General features: G+C 39.2%; 1 long non-coding RNA gene across 1 annotated transcript; it reads left to right on the top strand.

Annotated features, from left to right (window-relative positions):
• Positions 1 to 495: 495 nt before the first annotated feature.
• Positions 496 to 4,148, top strand: LOC146369142 (uncharacterized). The gene is made up of 2 exons (XR_014797352.1): positions 496 to 1,842; positions 3,984 to 4,148. It is a non-coding gene; the product is annotated as an uncharacterized LOC146369142 (long non-coding RNA).
• Positions 4,149 to 8,962: the final 4,814 nt, after the last annotated feature.

Here is an 8,962-nt window from a genome sequence, read left to right as displayed (position 1 = left end):
GAAAATACGGCACACTTAAAATCAATCCTTTGATTTTTCTGAAAATCGACAGTGCCCCTTATAATCCCGTGTGCCTTATGTATGAAATCTGGTTGTGTTTACTGACCTCGAAACAGTTTTATGTGGTACATGGCGCTCGAAAATCTGTCAAATGTTTTAGTACGACTTTGCTACGCTACGAACCCGCACAGCTTGATGGATTGTCGGAGCATTACGGCTATTGTAGGCAGGAGCCTCGCAGAGTAATACGTACTGTGCTTCAACATAATATTATCGTATTGTGTGTGTATAACCTCTTTTTAAGTTTTGTGGATATTATACATGGTTATGCTGAGGATGTGTCGGCCAATTTCCACTGGAAATGCCTTTTGGTTAAACTGTCAGCAAGGAATTTGCATTTGAACTGTTACATTTTTATAGAACTTTATTGCACATAAAAAAGCTGCTTGTTTAAGTGAAAATACATTGATGTTTTTTGTTTTTTTTTGGGGGGGGGTGCACTAATAAAGTTGTAGAGTTGTAAAGTATTTTGTCTAGTGTCATTTATATCGTCAGTTATATCGTTATCGCAAATTTTCAAATGTATATCGTGATAAATATTTTTGGTCATATCGGCCTGCTCTACCAGCATCCAAAGGAGAGCTTTGAATGTCCTTCAAAAAGCTTACCTAAGAGAGTTCAATCAAATATTGACTTTAAAATTTTTTTGAATTCTACAAACTCTGTGCCTTATATGTACGTATGTTTGCACGTCTTTCAATTAATCGCTGCACTTATGTTTCCTGACAAAATATAAAGAAACAAAGGGTGGATCAAACTTTTCATAGCACAGTACATTTTTGCAGTACAACTTCATTTGTATTCGATGCTACTCATGAATAGAAAACAGACTGTCCTCAGGCTCATCTGATCAATCTACCACCGCTGTTCCCTAATGAGAATGATTCACAATGGGGAATGAAGTTCACAACAGCAAGATATATCGCTTGCAGACAAAAATGACATGACATTAAAGGACCTGCACATGTCTACACATACAAATACAAAAGAATAGCATCAGACAAATTCTCTATGGTGCAAAAATTATTATGTGAGTTGGTGAAGGCCTCTGCTTAGGGAACAAATCAAACAGGTGGCAGGCGACTGTAAATGAAATGAACATATTTTATTGCTACCATCAAATCAAGCAATTTACTTTGCACATGCACAATGAGCTTGTTTATATTATCAAAGTAGATTTTTAGAAATGGCCACACCCACATATTAGACATAGAATGAAAGAGAAGAATGCTTAAAAAACAAAAGAAAAACATGCTGTATGCTATTATTACTGATACAAAACATCCTCAGAACATTTGGTAATCGAGTTTGGTGGGCTCATGGCTTCCAGTGCTTTCTCAAAAGATGCTGTCCAAACCCATTATTCAGATCTTCTAGCAATGAACCATCTATGAACTGCATTGCCAAGGGATAGGGAAAAAAATGGATTCAAAGCTTTTAAGGAAATTCTTCCCTCCCTCTCTTTCCTCTCTTCCTCATTTGGTTTCTTTTCAGAAAAAAAGGGGCTGGCTTCAACCTGCGAGCTGCAAGCTTTGTAGTTAGGTGGTGGTGTAATGCTGCAGAGCCAACAGAATTTCACCGTGTCACTTTAACCCAAATGGTTTTTGTTCTGCTGAACTCTGCCTGAGTGCACTGAGTTATTTCCTCTCCCTCAACCCCAGGGCAGCGGCCGGCACTAAAGCAAATAGAAAATCTAAAACCAGAAGTGAGTGAGATGGCATAACACTGCAGGCACGGACAAAGAATACCACACACAGATTCAAAGGAGAACTTCAACACTTGGTGAGATCAGTTTTCTTGCTAAAAATGAAAACCCTGCCATTACTCTTAAATATATTATATAAGCCTAGAGAAGGCAGCAGATTAGCCAAGATTACCATGAAGTCAGAAACAAAACTATTCAATTTGCTAAATGAAGAATGTTGAATACCTCCCAATGATTAAGCACATATATGCACTTCAATAAGGAGAGATCAATTTGAAGAACTGAATATGATTTATTGAGACTCAGAATTAATTTAAGCTGTTTGGCGAAGAAGATGAAGGCTTGGATGATGCTTTGAGTGACCAGAGTGAGACAGAGATGGGGAGGAGGCAGGGTGCACGAATGAGAGTCTGAAAGGCAGAATGACGCACAAGCTTCATTGCATTTCAAAAAAAGAGGTGGCTGTGGTTTAGGTGGTGGAGCGGGATCATCTACCAATCAGAAGGTCACTGGCTCGATCCCTGAGTTCTCAAGTGTGCTTGCCAAAGGATCTTTGGGCAAGATACTGAACCCTGAGTTGCCCCAATGTATCCATTGGAGTGTGAGTGTGTGAATGTTAGAAAGCACTTAGACACAGATAAAAGAATTGTATAAATGTGTGTGTGATTGGGTGAATGAGACTTATTGTCAAAAGCACTTTATGTGCTCAGCTTGAGTTAAAAAAGCTATATAAGCATCAGTCCATCACATGTCTAGACTAATCTTCAGCATCTTTTATTCAAATGTAAAACAACACAACATGTAACGGCGAAGGAAAACAGCTGTGTTCTTTATATCAAGGCTCAATTCTGCTGCCTCTGAGGTCTTCCACCTAAACATGCTTATCGCATTCAACAGACAGAAAAGACTGTGACACGTGCTTTTGTCTCAGCCCACGTCCACCACTCCTACTACTCTCTCTCTTGCCATTTCCCCCCCCTCTACTTTTGAGCACACTGCTATTGTCAGGGACGTTTCCAGAACAAACAAACTGGTATCCACCAATTAGTGCTGTCAGCCTGTGCCCTCTGTGAACTTTTCTGTTTGCTAGAAAATATATGAGCTTCAACAATGTGACAAGAAAGGCCAGCAATACTGGAGCTCTGCTCACTACAAATGCTCAGAATGTCGGCATGATACTGTAGCCTGGGAAAACTTCCAGCAATACGGCCCGTGTTGCTCCCAGAGCTAAACACCCTAGCTATGATGGTAGTATTTTGGGCTTTCAGAGTTAAGTTGTGGTTTGCACATTCGGAGAGAATTTGTTAGCTTGCCTACTACAGTCTGGTCTAGCAAAGTACTTGCCCCAAGCTCAACTTAATGCAGCCTTCTGCAGTGTGTGGCATGTAGCAGAACCTCACAGGCATCATTTCCTCCCTCTTGCCTTTTTCAGCTCATTGCACACATGCAGCGTTTAGGGTAATAAAGGCAACTTAATGTAAATCAGCCACAAAGTGAGTTGTGTAAATCTAAGAATTAGGGGATGTAAAATGTGACAAGGATTTTTCTAACTTTTGCTGAGTATACATAAAGAAACAGTAATGCAGAGCAGCGGGAGCCTACAGTCAAACTTAAAGCTCTCCATCTACTGTCATTATTAACAAAGGCTGGTGAGCTATGCAAATGAAGAAGTCAAACTGTTCATAACCTATGTGAATGAACACATGTTGAAAACCCTCTTCTGTGTTTTTCCTGTGACATACTAATCAGCTGAGCCACTTTGGTGCTTCTAGTGATTCAGTAAGGAAAACTGCTCTTTAAGCAGGAAATGTATAAAACACTATCTGTGTCAGGGTCCTGGGTCTGAGTGACCCAGGATCCCTGGACAGTCATGGACTGGTGATATTATATGTATTTTTGGTGTTGCTGCTGCTCTTTTCCATGCTTGTAGATGTGAGTGTGTGTGTGTGTATGGGTGCAGGTGTGTATGTACACTGGTTTACTGGCGCCTTCAGGCCTGGTGGGTGTGGCCCTGCTAGGGGACTGGCCACACCCGAAGCTACACACCTGCCGCTGATCAGGGCTCGTTGGGGGAGCTACTTAGGAGAGTCTTGGAGCTCCCACTGACGTGGGATCATTCCATGAGACTCCACGTTAGTCTTCTGCTTAGTTAAGTCTGTGAGTGTATGCCTACTGGAATTAAGTGTCTTGACGGCTGCCTCTGTTATTTTCCCCTCAGAAGAAGCGTGGAACATCGGAGGGCTGCAGGCACTGGGTGTGTGTGGACACACGAGAGTGGAGAACACGGAGCACGGACTTTTTGGGAAGACACGACACGGGAGAGCACGGGGATTTACTGTTATTGTTTTATTTAATGTAAATAAACGCACTGTTTATACACAGAGCACCGCGCCTGGGTCCTCCTTCCCCACATCCCCATGGTCTGCCATGCCAAACCGTGACAATCTGACTTTTTTGTGCCTCGCATCGAGACTTTAGTAAACCAAACCACACGGCTTCAATAACGTTGAGGTCCTGGTTTTGGGGAGGCCAATCTATGACTGAAAGTGTTTCATTCTGTTTCTCTATCCAGGTATGTGCTTTCTGCATTGGCAGTGTGCTTGGGATCACTGCCATGCTGAAAAATGAAGCTGTTGTCAGTCAATTTCCCAGATGACATTGCATTGTGTTGTGGCTCAAAATAAGATGCTGATGAGTTCATAATTCTGTCAATTTTGACAAGATCCCCAACCCTACAGGTTGAAATGCAGCCCCAAACCATGACAGAGCCTCCACCTACAATTTTAGGTCTGTCAAACTGTGTTATTGTCAGAATAGATTCATTTCTATGCAGGGGCGGATCTAGAAGGGTGGCATGGGGTGGCACCCTAAAATGATCCCTTGCCACCCTAGTTTTGCATATGACAGTGTTGTTTATTAAAATAAGATAGCATTAACACTTTGAGCGTAGTTACAGTCAACAGTGAATATAAATGCTAAAACTGAAAATATTGCAAAGTTTTTAAATTTGAATTACAGGCCAGTAGATCCAGAGTTATGATAATATATATAAGCCATGCTTTTTTTCTAAATACTGTCGTCATGTTTTGTGTGTGTGTGTGTGTGTGTGTGTGTGTATGTGTTTTAAGCATTTTCTAAGGAAAGCGCGAAAACAGTAAAGAAAGAAAAAAAAGTCACCGCTTTCCTATCGATGGAAAAATGTACCATGTCGACCAATTAAAAAAAAAAAGTCAACATGTGGGATTTGGTTGTTTGGAAAGAGGGGAAAGTTTTGGGAGTGACGGTAATGCCAGCGAGACAGAGCGAGCGAGTGTGAAAGAGACAGAGAGAGTTTTTAGATATAGGAGATTTGTGACGTTTAGTGTGGAGTGTATAGTTAGTGTGTTGTATTGTCTTGTGTAGTTGTTCTGTTGTGTAGTCGTTGTTTTGTTTTGTGTGTCAGTGAGAGCACTAATGAATGTCACAAAGGCACATTTGCAATGTAAACACTGTCACTAGGTAGAAAACCAGCGGAGAGATACACCTCCTGTTGTCAGGCCTGCAGGTTTATCCCTGTGCTGTTCTCCTCTGTCTTTTGGTGGAAAAACTTACTGGCACACATAATTTGTGGGGCATCTTATTGCAACACCTGATTGTTCTCCCATTTTAGTTTTAGTAATATTTTTTAATGGTTGTACAAAATGAAAAAAAAAAAACGGCAGGTGTATTGGCCGCATTTTTAGATAACTAGTTGTATATGTTTACAAAATGTACAAAATGGATATTTGCATTTCAAGTTATAAAACTTTACTCAACATGTCTGTGTTTTTTTTTACAGTAAAAAAATATTACTAGGATTTGAAGTTATTTTTGTGATTTCAGATCAGTAATACTAATGCAGTATGTCAGTGGAAAAAAAAAAAACGAAATTCAGTTCCGCTGAAAAGAATGATACCAAACAAGGAAAGGGGAAAAAATAAAATGAAACAATTTGAGGGTGAAATACAAACGTAAACTCAAAAGGAGTCAAAAATGGCCGGTTGTATTTTGGACCTCAGAGGGTTAATCCAACAAATCATGAAAAATTAGGTTTAAATTTTTGTTCATGACAGTGCAGATTTCTGACATTTTGTGTAATTTAAGCATGTAACAATGTGATTGTTTTCTAACAAAAAACAGTGTGAAACTTGTGACTTGTGTTTGTAAATGAACCGCCCGTTGTTGTGTAATTTTCTGGATTCTATACTTATTGGGCTACATATTTATTTATTATACAGGCTATACAGTACATAAAATCAAAACTCACGTGTTTTATGTAACTAAAGTGTTTAATTATGTGGGCTACAGACAATAATTAAGTTATCGACTATATTTATACGAAAAACGTGTATACTTACTGCATTTGAATCATTATAACCATATGTAACCACCTGCATATGTGTTTGAAAAAAAAAGGCTTTGATTTTGCCACAACATTTGATTTCTTTGCCACCCTCATGCCACCCCAAGAAAATTTCTCTAGATCCGCCCCTGTTTCTATGTGTTCTTTGTGACAACCTGCTGGTAACAAAGTGCCTATAGTTCCTATTCTTGAACGTTATATGGTCATAGGTCAGTGTAAAGAAGTTTCATAAAAGAAATCCTCTAAAAATAGTCAAGTACAAGGACTGGACAAAAAATGGGTAAAGAAGCATAAAAATAGAAAAACCTTCAGAATGAACTATTGATTGAGGCCACAAGGAAGTCTGGATCCTTGGAAGAAAAATATATAGAAATGAGTGGTGACTCAAGACTTTTGCACAGTACTATAGGTTAATTTGGCATTATTGATTTCTAAAACAAGTGTAAGGTGGTCATTTAATTTACACATGCTGGGACTTTACTATCTTACATACAGCAGTATAGCACTGTGGGGTGTTTGTTACCGCCAGCTGGTCTCTCTGCTTCGGGGTAACTATTTATCACAGTTTGCATACACACATATAGGAAGTGGTTAATCATAACAAACAAGACTATAAAAGCTAAGTCTGCATACTTATTAAAGAAAAACATGCTATATATAAATCTTGAATGCGGTGGCAACAGCAGCAGCCTGGCACTGTGATAGCTTGATGGCTTGGGGGGGTCCAGGGGATAGCATAAATTTTTTGCTATATTTTGCTAAACTCCCGTAGTGTGAGCCCAACCACAGGCAAGTAAACATTGTGAGGCATTTCGAGGTAATTATAATACTATTAGTACCATAAGAGTCTGGTGTGAAATATGCAGCAGCTACACCACAAGTGGCGGAGAGCAGACGACCATTAGCATTTGTCTGCTCGGCATATGCAGAAGACATATTTCAAGAATGTCATGTGGCTTCCTGTCCTCATCTTCTTCTTGCTATCGGGTACATTAATAATGTTCACTGGTAAAGTTAAATGTGTATCCATGTTCTTAAAAATAGACCCGTGCTAATAGTAAAATATCAATATTGAATGGTTATTGCAATTTAGAAAGTCAAACACAGAGACCATACAAAGGAAAAAAGACATAAATGATCATATTCCCACAACATATGGAAGGCTTTCTGTTATAATTAATGCCAATTCAGAGCAGCATGATTTCTTTGCACAACATTTAATCCTATCAGAAGCTCCAAATTTGAAATGATGAGTGATAGTTGCCTGGAACTAGGCACCAGGCTCCACAGAGTTAGAATCTTGCTATCACGGCACAAGAAAGCACACAGTTTGACAGCCTTGGATAGTTTCTTACGGGTAACTGGAGCACCGCGGGGGAGAAAAAGTGTATATTTCCGAGCTGTCTGTGGGTGAGTTATGACCGGAGTGTATGACGGATTGATATGTTATTAGCAAACACCGGACTTCTGACTGTGAAAAAGAAGAGTATGGACAGATGGGTTTTCCTGGGAGGGGAAGTACAAACAATGAAGGATGATAGAGCAGATCAGGACAGAGGGAAAGATGAAACAACACAAAAGGGAAATAAAAATAGATCGTGCTAATACTATTTCCAAAGACTTCTGGATGATGTGCAAAGTGTAAGTAAAACAGTAACAATAAGTTCGTTTTGTGAAAAATATATGCTTACTTATTGTGATGCCACAAACACATTTCAAAAAAGATGCACTAAGGATAGTTTCCGCATCTGTTTCATTGCTACCTTTTTTAACAACACTCTATGAACATTTAGGAAGGCAGGAGATCAACTACTGTAGTTGAATAAATACAATTTTAAAATACTTTTTGTCCTATTTTTTCTTTCATAACTTGCCATTTGTTGTGACCGAGTTACAGTTCTAGACTACAGGCCAGTTTAACACTTACACTTCCTGACTCCAAGGAGCTGTGTGTTTTGTGATTTTTTTTTAGGTTGTTTTGAGGTCTTTGAAAGAGTCATCTCAGGACATTGGCTGCTTTTTTGACCATTTTCACCAACAAGGTTATTCCCAAACAAAACTTGGCATGTTCTCAGCATGCTCTGCAATGTGTTGCTTTGAAAAAACTGCACTGGACAAGTGGAGAACAAAAGTGGAAGTGGCAGTCCTGAAACACTATCTAGAGCACATGAGTAGGTTCTGAAAATCATGTCCTTAAGAAGTTAGAAAAAAAAAACCCCACTCTTATGTAGGGAGAAAAAGGAAAGGTTAGAGGTACTGTATATCAACCTAAACAAGAACTAGACTGAAAATAAGTGGTCTAATATGAAATTTTTCGCTCAAACAATTCTCAATATCTATAGAGAAAGTCATCAGAGATTGTCTGCAGCCATATCTAAAACATGGTGAAGGTTTTGTCATGGATTTGGGTTTCAGGAAGTAGTATTGGCGGCCTTTTCAAAATCAATGGAATTATCATTGCAGATCAGGGTGCAGAATCAGAATTTTATCTACCATGCGGTACCATCTGTAAAGCATATGACAGTGGTTTCACTTTTCAGCATGACAATGATCCCAAACCCATTACCAATGCAGGAAAAATGTATCTGGATAGAAGAACATATAAAGGAACACTATTGGTCATGGATTGGCCATAGGTCAACTTCAACATTATTGAAGCAGTGTGAGATCACCTTGACAAAAGAACAAAAGGCAGCCAACATCCAAAAAAGAGCTTTAAATGTCCTTCAAGAAGCCTGGAGAACTATTCCCGAAGGCTACCTAAAGAAGTTACAAGAAAGCTTGTTTAACAGATTATGGATGATTTTTTTTTCTCA

Source organism: Perissodus microlepis, chromosome 17, assembly GCF_051167445.1.
Source record: "Perissodus microlepis isolate ML-2025 ecotype Zambia chromosome 17, ASM5116744v1, whole genome shotgun sequence".
Lineage (NCBI taxonomy): Eukaryota > Metazoa > Chordata > Actinopteri > Cichliformes > Cichlidae > Perissodus > Perissodus microlepis.
This window is presented reverse-complemented; position numbering and strand designations above follow the sequence as displayed.